General features: G+C 34.5%; 1 protein-coding gene and 1 non-coding gene across 6 annotated transcripts in view; one reads left to right on the forward strand and one right to left on the reverse strand.

The window, feature by feature from the left end:
* The window catches only part of GALNT13 (polypeptide N-acetylgalactosaminyltransferase 13), a 514,036-nt gene that overhangs the window by 160,615 nt on the left and 333,823 nt on the right, over positions 1-19,598 (forward strand). The window lies entirely within an intron of this gene.
* Positions 10,250-10,385, reverse strand: LOC121472418. Its single transcript, XR_005982896.1, has one exon. It is a non-coding gene; the product is annotated as a small nucleolar RNA SNORA43 (small nucleolar RNA).

Genomic DNA, 19,598 nt, shown 5'->3' on the forward strand with positions numbered 1-19,598 from the left:
CTACTCTGTAGAAATCTTTTGAGAAACATGTGATGCTTTCTTAACATGATTAAATTTGTTTCATCTATTTTTGTCTGAGAAACAGCCCATGCAGATATTTCAAAATGTGTAATTTTTCATACTATTTCACTGCTTCTACTAAGTTGAATTTTGGGTAAGGTTCTGTTTTGAAAATATTTTCAGTATTTAAATACATTACATTTTTCATAGTTTTTTTTTCCCATTAGCATTATCAATCAGACAACATTCCTGCAATAAAAAGATAACACAGAAAAAGTGACTATAAGGGAAAACTTAATAAAGGAAATATTTGCAAAGGTATGGGCTGGGTTAAAGGAAACCAATCAGACATAGTGAAGTTTAGACAGTAGTCTCACAAGGCCAAGATTGGTGTTAAACTTCCTAAACAAAGGGAAGGCACGGTTTTACAGGTACCCAAAGGATAGAGTTGTAGCTTTTAGTATAGTTGTATCTCTCCAAAATGGCCACTTGAAAGAAACAGTAAACTTTGGTAAGGGAATAGTGTCTGAAACAGTGCAAATTTGACCTAACTTGTCTTACACATGGTGATACTGTTTAAAATTTAAATATTTATAAAAAACAAATGGGCATTTTAGAACTGAAAAATGCAATAGTGGAATTAAAACTTCACTGGATGGGGATTAACTGAATCTAGATTCAGCTGAAGACAGAATTTGTGAACTCACATCAGGCTAATGGAAAACATACACACTGAAGCATAATTTTTTTTTTAAAAAAAAAGGTACAAGAAAAAGAAAATAATATTGTAAAAGATGTGTCATGCTGCCAAGAGAGACAAAAATACAAATGATTAAGATCTTAGAAAGAGAAGAAACAGAACAGAAAAATAGTGCTTGAGCCTTTTTTCAAATATGATGAAATATATCAATCTACAGATTTAAGAAACTTATCAGTACCTAAGTGGTATAGATATAAAGGAAACATCACCAAGGCAGGGTGGAGGCAAATATTTGAAACTAAAGATAAAAGGGAATCTTAAAAATACTCCAAGTAAACTATATCCATTACCTTTAGAAAACCAACACTAAGACTGACAACAGACTTTTTCCTATAGAAGTAAGAAAAACATGAAGTGATATCAATAAAAGGACAAAAAAAAAAGTCAACAAAGGATACTGTACTCTGTTCTTCAAAAATTTGTACAAAATAAATACAAATATTTATTTTAAACAAATATTTTTTTAAGATTTTATTTATTTATTCAAGAGACACACAGAGAGAGAGAGGCAGAGACACAGGCAGAGGGAGAAGCAGGCTCCATGCAGGGAGCCCGATGTGGGACTAGATCCCGGGACTACAGGACCAGGCCCTGGGCTGAAGGCAGCACTAAACCACTGAGCCACCCGGGCTGCCCTTAAACAAATATTGTTAAACAAAAATAAATATTTTACAAAAACAACTGTATGGCAACTTTCACTATAAGAAATACTAAAGAAATTTCTTTACTTGAAGGAAAATAATTCCAAATGAAAGCACATAACTGCAGAAAGAATAAAAAAAGCTCCAGAATGGTCAACTATAGATACAGCTCAATATATAAAAATCACTTAATTTCTATACTCTAGTAACAAAAAAGTATAAAATGAACATTTAAAAGTACCATCTAGGGCAGCCCGGGTGGCTCAGCGGTTTAGCGCCGCCTTCAGCCCAGAGGGTGATCCTGGAGACCCTGGGTCGAGTCCCATGTCGGGCTCCCTCCTTGGAGCCTGCTCCTCCCTCTGCCTGGGTCTCTGCCTCTCTCTCTGTGTGTCTCATGAATAAATAAATAGAATCTTTAAAAAATAAATAAATGAAAGTACCATCTACAATAGCATAAAAACATAAAATACCTAGAAGCGAATTCAAAGATGTGTGAGATATTCCGCCTTAAAAAATTACTTAGAGAACTTAGTGAAGAGCTAAATAAATGGAGAATATAATTGATCTATGGATTTATTACTATTCTAATTTATATACAAGCATTGTCTTTCATTTTGATGGACATTAGATAATTCTAATATTTACATGGAAATTCAAAGGACATAGCATAGCTACAATAGTCTTTAAGAAGAACACATGCTATCAAATTTGGGGAGTCATCATAAAGTTAGAGGAGTTAATAGAGAATGGAATTGGTTCAAGGATCAAAAAGGCAACCAGTAGGATAGACTACAGTGCACAGAAGTAGATCACCGCATATGCTTTGGGGAAAAGATGGTCTTTTAATGAAAATGGTGATTCTTTCCATACATAAAAATTAATTTGAAAATGACCATTAAACAGAAGTATATAGTATTATTCATTTTCTATTTCATGTGACTTGCACAATTCATGGTACATATTGGATATTCAATAAATAGATGACGACCCTGTGACACTTAAACCTCATTACTGAGAAAATTTCACTAGAATGCACATTTAGGACTGGTAACATGACTGACCCAGAATTTAGAATCTTAGAGCTTTCACTATTGAGGGCTGAAGGAACATAAATGAGGGCTGTTTCTAGGGGTGCTTGGCATGTGATGACATTTAAATATATGGGGATTCACAGCTGAGCTGCCATCCAAGCACTTAGAAATCTACATTTATTGAGCCCATCACAGAACAGTTCTTTATTTGGTGTTGAAATAAAGAAGAAGTGAAAAAGTGGTCTATGTTCCTCCTGTGTCACTAAATAAGGGAAATTTCACTATATAAAAAGATTTATGAAATTTCTGAGAGTTAATAGGATACTATCATATAGTTCTATGTATTAATAACCCCATGCAGAATAGTTGGCTTAAAAGGACAATCTAAATTAGCATCGGAGCCACACAGGAGAGAGTAATATGGGTGAGGTAAAAGACTGGCATCCTTTAACGAAGATTATGAGAGGACTTGGAAGAAGAAACAAAGAAACTGTTGAAAGCCACCAAAAGAATAAATAATTAATTAATAATAATAATAATAATAATAATAATAATAATCTATTACCCTTTCCTCTTAACTTTGGTGATAAAGGTTCAAGTTTGAGATAAGAAAAGTTTTAGCATTTAGCTATTAATAAAGAGATCTGACTGACAGAGAAATTATGGGTGTTCAAAGCTGGGAATCAAGCAGACATTTTCCTTGAAATATGAAGTGAATCATTCATCTCAAAGAAACAAATAGCAGTGTTTATTGCCAGTGATGATACTAATACTTTCAAATAAAAAGTAGAATTTTGGGAAACTTGTATTCTTCACTGGGAACTTGATACTTTAATACTTTAGACTTTTCTGAGGATAATAGTGATGATGTATGCAAATATGCTGATTTTTTAATGTATCATATGAAATTTGTTAACATTTGGCAGATCTGCTAACTCAATGAATCAATATTTTCTATGCCTGATATTACACTGCATGATGCTAAAAAATTAGGCGTAGATTAAAAAAAAAAACATGCAAAGTGCCAGGTAGACCAATAGATTAAACCTTGTTGAGTATGAAATATTCATTGTTGTGACTTCACGTTCTACATGGCAAATAACTTTTAAGAAACTATTTCTTGTTGAGTTTTGATGTAGTACCAAAAGATAGTATCCATAACAATAGGAAAAATACTGTTATTATACTACTGCATTTTCTAATAGAATACATAAATGAAACAAAGCAACGTGACCAAAGCAATCTATTATTGTAAGAGACTGAACTCAGGAATAGTTGTTTGTTTTGGGTTTTTTTTTAAGTTTTTATTTATTTATTCATGAGAGACATGACATCCCCCTGCAGAGATGTGGGACTCGATCCCGGGACTCCAGGATCATGCCCTGGGACCAAGGCAGGCGCTAAACCGCTGAGCCACCCAGGGATCCCCTCAAGAGTAGTTTATATAAAGATACAGCTAGCTTTTTATTAAATATTACAAAGTTTTTTTTTTTTTACAAAGTTTTTTTTTAATGTACTAAAACATTACTCTTCTCACTAGTTTTTAGAAAACTAGTTTCCAAAAAATAATAATTTTGCATTAAAATTTTTTATGTTAACATGTATTAGGTTTATTACTATTTTACATTTAAAAATAATAACTTTACAAAATTGTAGTATTAATTAGCAGTACAGTAATTGTTGGTAGATACAGCCAAAAGAAACAAATGATCTTTGGGTCCTTAATCATTTTTTAGAGAGTATAGTTCTATAATCATAAGTTTGAGAGTTGCTATACTGTATATTGCAAATCTCTCTCTTTTTTTTTAAAGATTTTATTTATTTATTCATGAGAGACACAGAGAGAGAGAGAGAGGCAGAGACAGGCAGAGGGAGAAACAGGCTCCACGCAGGGAGCCCGATGTGGGACTCAATCCTGGGTCTCCAGGATCACGCCCTGGGCCAAAGGCAGATGCTCAACCACTGAGCCCCCTGGGGATCCTGCGAGTATCTCAATAATATAAAGCTTCATTATTGTCTTTCAAAAAGTTATTCTAAAAATGGCAGCTATACAGGGCGATTACAAGGAGGGTCTTCGGACCTAGTGATTTTACTGCCAATTGAAATAGTGCTATTTGGCGTAGTCCCTGGGGTAAATACACAGGAAAAAGAGGACACCACTGGGTTGCTATACTGTGAAAAGATGCAAATAAACCACAAAAACGGGAGAAATATTTTGTTTGCTTGAGGTCTAAAGTATCAGTCAACCTTTTCTTCTTCTATGCATGCTAAGGTGCTAGTCTATGGAGAACAATCAGGTTTTCACTTGCAGGATTTTGTTTCCTTTTCATACAACCCAGTGAAGTGGGTACTACTATCACCATTTTGTAGATTGTGAAAAACATGGCTCGTGGATGAAGCTGAAATCACATGGAGGGTGGGAAAGTTAAGACTCAGACTGGATATTCTTAGCACCACAGACCTTCCTATTTCTGTTGCACCACATTGCTACGAGAAAGATTTCTTTTTTTTTTTCCTCCTTAAGTTTCCAGCCACATCCAAGCAATGAGTAAAGCCTAGTATGTTTTAATTTTAAGTTATTTATGAAATTAATGTATGCAAAAATTGAAGATAAATATAAAAGACAATTACCCATCTGTATTTGTTTTTACTAATAGTTACCATATATACTCCATTTATGTATGTCTATATTTCCACATATATATGCCATTTATATATATGTATAAATAATTAACATTTTAGGTATTATTAATATCCCTCTTTAACAGTTTTCATTTCCTAAGTAGAATTTAATTGTATACTATACCATAATTTATTTACTAAAACCTTATTATTGGGGATCAGATACATTTCCCACATTTAGCTATTGTAAATAATGTAGTGATAGATGCTCTTCAGTCATAATTCAGAATATATCCAAAATTGCTTCCCTCCCAAATTAAAATTGTAATTATCGGTATGTGCCTCTGAATTGTACTGCAGAGATGTTTTAAATATTAATATAAATATATTCTAATATTTACTCTCAGTTTACTACTGGAATAAATATTTTTGTTTGAATGTGATTTTTATCTGTTTTCACCACTAATATCACTCATGAGTTTTACATTGTTCCATATGATCATAGGCCTTTCGATGTTTTTTTTTCCATAGTTGAAATTTTTATTTATTTTTGGTTTTAGTTTCAAGTTTTTGCTTAAATTCAGGTGAACTAATATGCCATTAGTTTCAGGAGTAGAATTTAGTGATGCATCACTTATTATAACACCCAGTGGTCATCCCAGCAACTACCCTGGTTAATGCCCATCATCCATTTAACCCATCTCTTGACCACCTCCCTCCATTAAGCCTCAGTTTGTTCTCTATAGTTATGGTTTACCTCTCTCTCTTTTTTTCTCCCATATGTTCATCTGTTTCATTTTTTAAATTCCAGTTACAAGTGAAGTCACTTGGTATTTATCTTTCCCTGACTGACTTATTTCACTTAGTATAATACAATCTAGCTCTATCCACATTATTGCAAATGGTAAGATTTCATTCTTTTTTTTTGTAATATTTCACTGCATATATATATGCCACATCTTCTTTATTCATTCATCAGTTGATAAACATTGAGCTCTTTCCATAATTTGGCTATTGTTGATAATAGTGCTGTAAATATCAGGGTGCACATGCCCTTTCAAATCCATGTTTTTGTATCCTTTGGGTAAATACCTAGTAGTGCAATTGCTGGGTCATAGGGTACTTCTATTTTTAACTTTTTGAGGAACCTCCATACTGTCTTCTAGAGTAGTTGCACCAGTTTGCATTCCCACCAACAGTTTGCATTCCCACCACCTTTCTCCGCATTCTCACCAGCATCTGTTGTTTTCTATGTTAATAATTTTAGCCATTCTGACAGGTATGAGGTGATAGCTCATTGTAGTTTTTATTTGTATTTCCCTGATGGTGAGTGATGTTGAGCATTTTTCATGTGTCTGTTAAACATCTGGATGTCTTTTTTGTAAAAATGTCTACTCATGTCTTTTGGCTATTTATTAACTGGATTATTTGTTTTGGGGGTGAATTTGACAAGTTCTTTATAGATTTTGGATACTAATCCTTCATCAGGTATATCATTTGCAAATACCTTCTCCCATTCCAAAGGTTGCCTTTTAGTGTTGTTGTCTCCTTCGTTGTGCAGAAATGTTTTTATCTGGATGAGGTCCCAGTAGCTCATTTTTGCTTTTGTTTCTCTTTGCCTCCTGAGATGTGTCTAGTAGTTGCTATGACCAGCGTCAAAGAGGTTACTGCTTGTGTTGCTTTCTAGAATTTTGACAACTTCTGTCTCACATTTAGATCTTTCATCCATTTTGAATTTATTTGGGTGTAGGTGTAAGAAACAGGTCAAGCTTCATTCTTTGCACATGGCTGACCAGGTTTCCCAACATCATTTGTTGAAGACACTGTCTTTTTTCCATTGTATATACTTTCCTGCTTTGTCAAAGATTAGTTGGCCACATAGTTGTGGGTCCATTTCTGGGTTTTCTCTTCTATCCTATTGATCTCTGTGTCTGTCTTTGTGTCAGTACCATACTGTCTTGACCACTACAGCTTTGCAATATAACTTGAAGTCCACAATTGTCATGACTCTAGCTTTGCTTTTCTTTTTCAAGTTTGCTTTGGCTATTAAAGGTCTCTTGTGCTTCCATACAAAGTTTAGGATTGTTTGCTCTAGCTCTGTGAAAAATGCCAGGGGTATTTTGATAGGAATTGCATTAAATGTGTAGATTGTTTTGGGTTCTATAGACATTTTAGCAATATTTGTTCCAATCCATGAACATGGAATGTTTTTCCATTTCTTTGTGTCCTCTTCAATTTCTTTTGTGAGTGTTCTATGGTTTTCAGAGAACCAGTCTTTTACATTTTTAGTTAGGTTTATTCTTAGGTGTGTTATAGTTTTTGGTGCAATTGTAAATGAGATCGATTCCTTGATTTCTCTGCTGCTGCTTCGTTTTTGGTGTATAGGAATGACAGATTTTTTTTTTTTTTTTTGGAATGACAGATTTTTGTACATTGATTTTGTATCCTGTGACTTTATTGAACTTGTGTATATGTTCTGGCAGTTTTTTGGTGGAATGCTTTCAGTTTTCTACATAGAGTATTATGTTGTCTGCAAATAGTGGAAGTTTGATTTCTTTCTTGAGATTTGGATGTCTTTTTTGTTGTTGTTGTCTGATTGCCAAGGTTAGGACTTTCTAGTATTATGTTAAATAGTAATAGTGAGACTGGACATCTCTGTCTTTTACCTGAACATATAGTAAAAGCTCTCAGTTTTTCCCCATTGAGGATGATATTAGCTGTGGAATTTCCATAGATGGCCTTTATGGTGTTGAGGATGTTCCCTCAATCTCTACTTTGTTGAGGGTTTTTATCAAGAATGGATGCTGTACTTTTACACATGCTTTTTCTGCATCTATTGAGAGGATAATATAGTTATTTGGTTTTTATTAATGTGTTGTGTATCATCTTGATTGAATTTTGAATATTGAACCACCCTTGCAACCCAGAAGTAAATTCCACTGGATTATGGTGAATAATTATTTGTACATTGTGTTTGATTAGCTAGTTTCTTCTTTAGAATTTTTGTATCCCTGTTGATCAGGGATATTGGCTTATAATTCTCTTTTTTAGTGGGGTCCTTGGTTTTGGAATCAAGATAATGCTGGCCTTGTAGAAGGAGTTTGGATATGTGGATATGTGGATATGTTTCTATTTTTTGGAACAGTTTGAAAAGAATAGGTATTAACACTTCTTCAAATGTTTGGTAGATTCCCTGGGAAGCCATTTGGCCCTGGAATTTTACTTTTTGGGAGATTTTTGATTACTGATTCAATTTATTTACTGGTTATCACTCTGTTCAAGTTTTCTTTCCTTCTTTTTGATTTATTTATTTATTTTAGAGAGAGGACAGAGAGAGAGAGAGAGAGAGAGACCACAACTGGGAGAGGCACAGAGAGTGGGAGAGAGAATCTCAAGCAGATTCCCCACTCAACATGGAGCCTGATGTGCAACTTGATTTCACAACCTGAGATCACAACCTAAGCCAAAATTAAGAGTTGGACACTTAACCAACTGTGCTACCCAGGCGTCCCATTCAAGTTTTCTGTTTCTTCCTGTTTTAGTTTGGGTAGTTTATATGTTTCTAGGAACTAATCCATTTCTTGCAGATTGCTCAATTAGTTGGCATATAATTTTTCATAAATTTCTTATAATTGTTTGTATTTCTATGATGTTGCATGTGATCACTCCTCTTTCATTCATGGTTTTATTTTTTTGGGTTGTTTCTTTTCTCTTTTTGATACGTTTGCTAGGAGTTTACTGATTTTATTAATTTTTCCAAAGAACCAGCTCCTGGTTTCATTGATACATTCTACTGTTTGTTTCTATATCATTTATTTCTGTTCTAATCTTTATTATTTTCCTTCTACAGGCTTGTTCTTTTTCTAGTTCCTTTAGGTGTAAGGTTAGGTTGAGTATTTGAGATTTTTCTTGCTTTTTGAGGTAGGCCTGTATTACTATATACTTCCCTTTTAAGATAGTTTTGCTGCATTCCAAAGTTTTGGACCATTGTGTTTTCATTTTCATTTGTTTCCATGTACTTTTTAAATATTTAGGAGCAAAAAATAAAATCTATTCCATCAGGTATAGTCGTTTCTGATATTTTATAGATAAGAAAAATGAGGTACGGAGAGCTTACATAACTTATCCATGCTCAGAGGCTTAAAAAATGGTGGAGCAAGTGTAAGCCCATGTACTTTGACTTCAGGGACGTGCTTTGGCCTGATGATAGGAAATAAATTATGTTCAGTAAAAATCACATTGCACCTATGGTATTTTATAAATATAACAGCTCTGTTATGTATTGTCTAAACATGGACCCGTTTTCTTTGATAAATGCTAAATCTACTGGAATGCATTGACTAGTTTTAACCTGGGACTATCTCAAAGAAGTAAAGAAAAATGGTTAACCTTGAGGCACATTTTGTAAAGTACTCTATTGGGCAGTAATTAAGGGCTTTGGCAAGTTTGGATAAAGAGTTACTAGTCATGTAAATACTTATAGAGATTTCACTGCCAAATACATGAAGTAATATCCTCTAATGCACAGTAAACTTCTAAGTTGGGTTTCCTTCATTGCTGCATACTATAAATGAAACTTACCAATACTTGTAGTGTTTCCCAAGATAGTCTCTAAAATCTGTTCATTTTATTTTTTTTTATTTTTATTTTTATTTTTTTTATTTTTTATTTTTTTTACTTTCTTTTTTTTGCAAGGAGGCAGGACAGCCCCTGTCACATCCCTCCACTCACCAGTGTCCTGGTTTGGACCATGGCTTACTGGGCTCCACACAGGCCTGACCTTTACAAAGCCAGGTGCAGCCCTCTGGCCTCCCTCCCATCCCCAGCCTGACGAGACATCCTCTCCTCTCAAAGGGTCCTTAAAGCAGGGGTCTGGAGGCACAGGGAGGGACAACAGGCCACTCATAGCAGCTCTCAGCCAGGGATGCACAACACACTTGCCCAAGGACTTCCAGAAAGCCCTCTGCAGACAGACCTACAGAGGGACTGTTTTCAGGAAAGAGACCTCCTCCCGGTCAATCCCACTGTGCCAAAAGCTCATATACATGCATGGTGCACTCAATTCCCTTAAAAGGTCTCTTTACAGACAAATCAGAAAAAGCGTTTGGTGCCAGGCTCCACATTCCCAGGCAGAAGCCCAGGGTAGGTGTGCCTGCCGAGCGCACGTAGAAGCAACCGTGACCACGGCAGCTGAGGCATGTTCGGCTACAAACCATTCTTAGTGCCCACTGTTCTGAGCACTGAGCGTAGAAATAGCCACTTCCTCTTTGCCCTGACATCCCAGGTGCAGCAAAGCAGCTGTATCTGTGGTGCTAGTAGGTCCAGCACCTGCAGGGCAGCAAATCTGTTCATTTTAGTTCATCTTAGCTACCACTTAAAATAACAAATATCTTAAAGGAGCCAAATAACAGTTCTAAAGTTTTAATAGCTAGAATATAATAAATAATAAAATGTACACTAAGAATTGATTAGTGTAACAGTGAAAAGGACCAAAATATTCTGACCTGAGATTCTGTATTGTTTTGAATGCTCGGTGGGGGAATTTATAAATCCAACCTAGTATAAACTATAAAACCTCATTAATTTCAACATTGCTTGTTTGTGTAGTAGAAATCTTTAGGGACTTTTGGTTTATAAGCTTTTATAAGTTTATCAGCTTCATTATTTGTCCTGGTACAACTTATAGTTACAAGGTTCCTATTGGTTGGTATATAACATTTGAAATTGGAAAACTTAAAAGTGAAACATAAATTCCACACAGAGAACTGACCACAGGATCCAAAATAAGCAGGTGAGTCTCAAAATAAATATAATAATAAACAAGCAAAAATATACCTCATATTATTTGTGACATTATTTGTGAGTAAACACTTCTTTAGATTAAAATGAAAAACCATTTAATCTACCAAATGGGCAAAGATTAAAAATAACATTCATTATTGATGGGGTTGTGGTCAAATGACTATTCTCATATACTGAGAGCTAAACTGACCCAACTTTTGTGGAAAGTAACCTAAAATAATAGTGCAAAATTTTATAAATGTTTTTAATGTTGACATGAAGGAATTTATCCTTTGGAAATACTCATTAATTTCAATGAAATATTTATGTACCAGCATTGTTTCTAATATAGAAAAACTTGAAAAAATAATAAAGTTTCAACCAGTTATGGTCTGTCCATATGAAGGAATGCTATGTGGTAATTTGAAGTGTCTTCAAATAATGCATCAGAGGAAATATTAATTTTCCAGTGTTGAGTGAAAATAGCAGTCTACAAATTGTTAAAGAGAAGATGATCTCAGTTTTAAAAGTAGGAGGAAATATACATATATACCAGATTTTTTGACAGCAGTTCAATTGTGAACTGTCTTGTGGGAAAATGGGTGACTTTTGTTTCCTTTCCAAAACTGTGGGTATTTTGCAAATATTCTGCAAAAAACTTTCAATATAATCAGTCTTATAATGACAAAACAGTTACCAAATGAATTTAAAGCATTAGAAATAGAAATTTATCAGTGGAATGTTGCTTCTTGGAGGAATGTGTTTTAACTTGTCGACTACCATCTGGTTTGTTAAATATCTTTAAATCCATAACTTATTATTTGTGTAGTTCATTTACTCCACATACAATCCTGTCATTTGTGTTACAATAGAATCTATGTTATAGAATTGGTGCTATAAATCTAGAAAACTAAAATTATTTTCTCATTTCAGATTCATACATTTCCTTCTTGAGATGAAAGTTTTTCTCAAATTGTAATTGTAGGTGGATAGTGGATGGATGGATAGACAGAGTGACAAATTAAGGAAGTAAGCAAGCAAGCAAGCTACAAGATATCCAAGTAGAGTTAATGTACATTGTAAGAAGCTTCCTATTTAAACCTTATTTGTCCCTAAATAATGTTAGAATTGATAGAGGTATCTTCCTGATCACAATTGTTGACATCTTCATTGAGATAAGCTTTTGCCTCATAGTTATTTAAATGTACTTATATTTTTCCTGTTTGGTTTATTTATTTATGTGGTGAACTTTTTGTAGGGAGGGATCCTAATTTCTTTCCCTTTCCTATCTGTCCAAACTATCAAATACATTGCATATGTTAGATAAATGGTAGACAATAAATTACACCGCACGTTTGCCTTTCTGAAGAAAGGGAGTGAATGCAGTAGTTGAGAGAACAGACTGTAGAGTCAAATTGCTAGTGTTTCGGATTCCAGATTGCTGTGTGACCTAAGGAAAGTTACTTCTCTGTGCCTCAGTTTTCTCAAGTATAATAATAGGGGGAAAACACTGCTACCTATCATTAGATTTTTGAGGATTACATGACTTAATTCTTATAAAATGTGTACATGATATATGTAGTTATTACTCCTTCAATATAATTTTCTTGTCAAGTGAATATAATAATTAAACCCATGGCCACGGCATTGAGGATACATAAAAATATTCAAATCTAGGAATAATTTTTTGGAAGCTCTATTGTTACATAGAGGGATGTAGAAGCTAATCAACATATACAGAGTTAATCATCAAGAGATTTTTGGATATAGAGAACTGCATGATGGTCTCATTCATTTGGGGAATATAAAAAATAGTGAAAGGGAATAAAGGGGAAAGCAGAGAAAATGAGTGAAAATATCAGTGAGGGTGACAAAACATGAGAGACACCTAACTCTGGGAAATGAACAAGGGGTGGTGGAAAAAGAGGTGGGCAGGGGGTTGGGGTGACTGGGTGACGGGCACTGAGGGAGGCACTTGGCGGGATGAGCACTGGGTGTTATGCTATATGTTGGCAAATTTAACACCAATTAAAAAAAAAAGAACTTCATGATAACCAGAATGTTTATTGATGGATTTATAATTAGATAACAATTATGAATGTTAATGGGGTATCATTAAAGAGCTTTTAGAAAAAGAAGTTCTTATGGGGTTCCAAAAACAGTACGGTGATAAATATTTGTGGATCAGAATAAAAGCAGGTTTTTCAATCCTGACAGAGACGTTATAGAAGTAGTTTCCTGTAACTGAAATTTTCTTTTTTTAAAAAGGTTTAGACACTTGATAAAAATAACACTTTTAAGTACATAAAATGACTTTTTAGGTAGGTATAAGTGACTACTATTGCTTTCCTTTTTAATAATAATCATCATCAAAGATAAGAAGTTAAAACTTACAGAAAACTAAAATTAAATTAGTTTGAGGACTAACAAGATTGACAGTACTAAGAAAGATAATTGAGCAAAATAAACATTGCATTTTATCCTTTTATTTATCTTTGTAGTGTTTTTACAGTTAGTATTTTGGACTTGAGTATATTTGAATATAATATATCCAAATATGTTGGACTCCTTTCATCCCTTTGTTTTCTTAAGGTTCTTTATTTCATAGAATTAATGCTCTGTGCAAGTATCACTCCCACAAAGGGTACTAGGAAAGAAACCTTTAAGGAGACAGCTTGGCTGCTTTGCGTGCAACATCTGTTCATTCTGCAGAAATTCACTGGACATGAACTAGAATACAGCGCTCTTTTCCAGTCTTATCCTCTGATGATTGCATGAAGCTGGCAGTAAGGGGTGAGGGGCGGAGAAGAGAGGAGGAGGAAGGATTGAATATTAGCTTTATAACCAAGGTGTTGAAGTGGCTCCTTTAGATTTTAATGAAGAAAATAAAGGGAAGGGAGAGATAAGTAGCAATAAGGAAAAGTTAAAATGCACGTAAGCAAGGATATCAATCTGCAAATATGATTAAATGCTAGATCCAGCAATCAATGGAAGGAAGTTTTAGAATGTTTTTCCTGAAGGTTCATTTAAAAACATGATTTTCCTGCAAGGAAGTGGCAAGGGGGAGGAGTGTTTACTTGATTTCTAACTTGGCACTTTTTTTTTTAACTTGGCACTTTTTAGAAATATAAAATATGTCAAGGAACATAATATGTCAGGAAAAACTTCCTGACATATTAACATTGGCCAAATTCCAAGACATACAGAATATGAAGCGGCCTTCCATGCTCTAGAGACACCTGTATTTCTCTCTAATACTTTGGCTGTTCAAAAGATGATACAAAAGCAAGATGATTTCAGCTCCTTTTCTTCATAAATTGGGACCTTATGTTAATGAAAGTATTTCACTCATCTCATCAGTGTTGAGAAATTTTATAGTTCCTTGGGTAAACTCAGAAGTCAGGATATCTCAGATTTAGTCCCTGGGAGAAAGGACAGGAATATTAGATTTTGAAGAACGTTTAGTATTTCATGTTTTCCATGGCCTCTAGGATAAGTCACCATGCTACGTGCTCACATTGAAGCATTTGGTGTTATATTTTATATTACTGTGCATCCAAGATTCACCTATACTTCTCACACATAGGACAAGTTTTATGTCCTCATTGTCTGGATGCACCTGGGGAACCTCTGTAATCCAAGCTGATTGTAGGAAAACTCCACAGAGAAGTTATGAAGCCTGCAGACTCATCTTCTATCTAAATCTCTCCATCGTTTCAGGGCACTGTATGTAGTACCCTTCTCTTGATTTTTCACTTTTATTTTCCTTCTACATCGTTTCCATATATGACACCACCACAATATCAGCATACAAATCTGCCTTCCTGAGACAGAGCAGGCATTCTTTTAGCCTACTACCTTCTGCTCTGTGTTCTCTTCATGATTTATCTTCTAGTGACCTGTATCACTTTTGATCAAGCAGTGTCCTTACCAGAAAATCCACATCACTGGCCGTCACTTTGCTCTATGTGGCAGTAGCAGCAGTTCTATTTTAGTCCTTACTTCAAGTGAGCTGATAGAAGTAAAATGAACTATGATGGATGTAGCATTATCATTCCAAAGTACTCTTACCCAAAACTCAGGCCACAGACCACAAACACACTCTGGTGCCAGGTCTTTTTACTGTAAACCACATTCAAATTATGCCACCTTACCCTACCCATACTGCAATGACTTTTCACATGCTATTGAGAAGCTGCTCAAAGTTGTGAATGTTATCATGATCCAAATGTAGTGTGCTTTGAATGTAGACCATTGTCAATGACCACTGATTTATCTTATTCATGCTTTAGTATTATATCTGGTGTTTAACAGTATAAAGTAGCCTCAATCTCTAATGGACACTGTGGTTAAACCACAATAAAGAAGTATGCTTGAGCCTTGGGTTTTCTTCATCTCTAGTCTCTAATTCAAAAAATTTCCTGTTCATACAATCAAAAAAAAATTAAACATTTTATGAATATGATAGATTTCTTCTAAAATAGCATAGGTTGTTAGCTTCTTGGTTAAAATTTAGAAACCAGTTTACTTTTCCCTATCCTGGTAGATTCCCTAGTTGTAGGCTTGTTCTTAACTTTGAGGAACTCCTTATATTCATAGGCCAGAAAGTTAAAAAAAAAAAAAAAAGAAAAGAAAAAGAAAAAGAAGAAGAGCTTTTTTTTTTTTTTTTTTTTTTTTTTTAGGATTTATTTTAGTTCCTTTAGAAAGAGAGAGTGGGGGAGAGACATAGGGAGAGAAGGTGAGAATCTCAAGTAGACTCCCCACTGAGTGTGGAGCCTGATGTGGGTCTTGACACTGAGATTATGACCTGAGCCAAAATCAGGTCAGTTGGATGCTTATCCAATTGAGCCACCCAGGTGCCCCTATTGTCCTATGATATATACTTATTTCATGAATTATGTCCTTTGTTTTATAAACAATATATATATACATTTTATTTTCATCTTATACAAAATGATGTTGAAGTAAAATAATTGATCTAAGGTCACAAAACAAAGACAGATGAGCTGACATTTGGCCTGTTGCTCCAAGACCTGAACTTTTTTCTTCTTTATATACCAAAGCAGTTAAAATTTATGTATGACGTTAATAACTTCTTCAATTTCATTTCATAACCCTTGAAAATTAATTTAATTGTTGAATCTATTAATTTCTTTGTACCTGTGTTTCCTCATTTTTAAATTAAGGATGTTAAACATGATGGTGTCTACAGTGCTTTAACACTCTCACTTTCTGAATTAAGGATGCATGTGTTTTAAGCATACCTTACATGCAGGTCGATTATGATACATATGATGAAGTGTAACAAATAGTTCCTTCCCTCAAAGGAACAAATGATAAATATACAATGATTGGTTCAAGGAGTAAGTGTCACTGTTATTCATCTCTCTGAGCTAGAGAAGGAACAGGCTTTCTTGAGTGGCTTTGAAGGAGGACTTGAAAGATAAGAAAGACATCTCGTTTCCCTCCTCTGCTCTCTGATGGGTGGATACATGTGTTTAGGAGTCCCCTTTATATAAGGTCTTGCACCATTGATAATGAAGCAGCACCTGTTTGTCCTCTCATCTGGTAACAACCACATCCCTGCTTGCAATTTCCCTTTATGTGGCAATCAAAGCAATTATAGTTTGGTCCCTGCTAAAGTGAAGAAGGCAACAGAAATGATGTTATGGGAGGAAGGGTGACAGTGACAGGCTTTAGTAACAAAGGGAGATTGCCAGTGCTGAGCGTTAACTGTTATGATGAATAACTCCACCTTGATGTTTCTATGGACCATAGGCAGGGAGAAAGGCAGTATTCTGAACCTAAGGACTAAAGGGGCAGGTGTTTTGAGACTATCCATCTGGTGGGAGTGGAGGGCAGATTGAAGGGGTTTGGGTGAGTTACTCAGTATGCAAATAGGCTCTGGAACATTAAAAAAATTTTTAAAGTTTTTTAAAAGTTTAATGGAGCCAATAAGGCATATAAATTGTGTTCTGGCAGACATGAGACCTGCTTTCTCTTACCAAAGAAAATGGCACATGTTTTACCAAAATTTGACAATCAAGAGTAAAGGGTACTGAGATTAAGCGTCAGAGCACCAACTAAAATAAAAACAAAAAAAAAAATAAAAAATGGTTATTCAACTCAGAGGGAGGGACTAGAACCAAGGCATAGAGGGGAGGTTATACAGGTGTTCCTCAATTTCAAAATCCTTTAGGAAGAGGAGTTCTGGCCACTTGTGAGCAACGCTTCACACCACCAAACGCCAATTCCAGAATCTAAATTTACAGCGACAGAAAAAACAAAATACACTTTTTAAAATACATTTTTAAATTTTTCCTGTTGGAGATATTTAGCCTAAACACCATCTGATGGTTGCTGTTTTTAGGATCCCAAGCAGTAATGGTCCCAAATTAATATTTTAATTGTAAATGTCACTTTTTTTATTATAAGTTAAAGAATGTAAGAAATTCATTTTTTATTAAATTCCTTACATATGTTTTCCTGGACATTCTCTCTACAGTAAGCTAATTTTTAATATGGGAATTTGTTGCTGAACTGGTTAACAAAAATCTTGACTTATATAGTTTCTACAATACAAATCCTATCTGAGTTTTGTAAAAATTAAGTTGATATATCTTGAACATGAAAAGGACTGTTGAAAACTAAGTTGTAGTCCACGAAATGATATTACAACTCTCAGGTAAGCCCATTAAATTTCAGGGAATTGATTTTAAGTTAAGTATAATATAATCCTTAAATTATTTAAATATACTTAGATCATATTATATTTCTGAAACTGCTTACAATAATACTAGTGCTTTCACTTGCCTCTATCACAAGTATTTAAAACCGATCTTTCATGCCACCTATAACACAGGTATTTGTTTTAGCTAAACTAATAGGGAAGCTCAATGTCAATGTTCAGGTAAGCTTTAATGCTGTCGGTTTTAAGAAAAGCTTTGTATATAATAAAGATTTCCTTCTTCATTCTAAGTGCCATTCTTTTGTTTTTACTCCTCAGTATAAACCAATCCAATACACCGCATTTGAAATTGTTTAGAAATCTTTTTTTTATTTTGAATAATTGACCACAGGCATCAATTTTGGATATTCACTCAAATTTCTTGCTTAAGAAATTCCTATATTCTCTGTCACTGTTTACTTTTTTCTTGCTCACTAAAGCAAACTAATTGCTTTCAAGTAATTTCAAGGTCATGCTTAGTTATTGGCTCTCTGCCTCTTCCTGCAGAACATTTTCTGTAATGAAAATGCCAGAGACCCCAATTGGACAGAGTTGATCTATATTTATATTCTTGCTGAGCTGAGTCCCCCTTCACCCTCTTATTTCCCCAGCCCTGCTCAGGAAATAGAAATATTTGGCAGGGCTAATTCTCAAAAGATTAAAAACCCCTCTAGATGAAAGAAATATACCTATTGAGATCATTTCTTTGAATGAAGAAAAACATTCTTTACTTTTTTGCCTCGGTTTAAAATAGTGACAACCGAAAATTGTGAATTGGAACTAATTGCTGAGTAAAACAAAGTTCAATTATAATTTTAATTTTAATGCAAGCTGTAGGAGTAGTGTGAGAATGACTCTCCTTTGTTCCTGTGAACCCTTACTGCTTTCAGGTGCAGCCTTGCCTCACAAAGCTAGTTGTAAAGATAAAAGCATCCAAATTCACAAATTAGGGATACGGAAGGTTCATTCAAAATTCAGTGGCTTTATGAGAGACAGGAGACTGTGAATGAGCCTGTGTTCTCTGATGAGGTGTATTATAAGGGAAGGTCTATAAAGGTTTGGGAGTTCATGTGTCTTGGGTTTGATTCCTGCTTCCATCATTTATTTGAAGTAGAATTCAGGCGAGTTACCTAAATCAGCCTCAGTTTCCTTTTGTTCATACCACAGAGCATCTGTGAAGATTACATGTGATGATGTATTTTAAGCGTTATGCATAAATGGAGTTGATTTCCCATCTTCTGAATTTCTTTAATGAAGAATTCATTCATGAAGATTTTATTTTCATAAGTAATTTATAATTTGGCTTGTTTAATTTTATAGCACCACTCATAGTATCCATTGGGAATTTATTACACTGCGGCTGCTGCCCGTTGTTCCTAGACACACTACACCAAGCTGTAATACGAAACTGTCCAGACCCTCTTCCCTTTTTCCTTTAGTGAGATATATATATATATATATATATATATTGTTTTCTTGCATAGAGAAATCTCTCTCTCTCTCTCTCTCTCTTTATATATATATATATTAGGATGGGTTTGTCTTAGCTAGAGCTATCAGGGCTAACGGATTTGTAAATGTAATCGATGTTCTACATATTCATCTAAAAATTTTTTATGGTATGCATCTGTATTCAGAACACTGATTTTTGTCAGCAAATGAATGCAGTCCTCTGCCCATAGAGGATTTACCTTTGAATTTGTTTTGGTGATACTTTAAAACATGTGTTAACTTTCAGAAAACCAATAATCAAAGAACAACTTGGGAACTGAATATATACCAAAGCAGAGTATAGCTATTTATACTTTTAAATTTTATAAATATAGAGGGACCCTACAGATTGATGCCCTCAAGAATGTATCTTATACTGGTTAAAGAAGATTACATGAATTGATAGGTATACCATTATACAAAACCAAAATATCCTCTGGATGAAAAAAAGCAAATCCAGCTTGTGATGCAACAGATGGAATTGAGTTCACTACATGCACTGTGGCATCAGTATTTGTTTTTCGTGAGAGGATTAGTTATTTATA

This window comes from Vulpes lagopus, chromosome 11, assembly GCF_018345385.1.
Source record: "Vulpes lagopus strain Blue_001 chromosome 11, ASM1834538v1, whole genome shotgun sequence".
NCBI classification, from domain to species: domain Eukaryota; kingdom Metazoa; phylum Chordata; class Mammalia; order Carnivora; family Canidae; genus Vulpes; species Vulpes lagopus.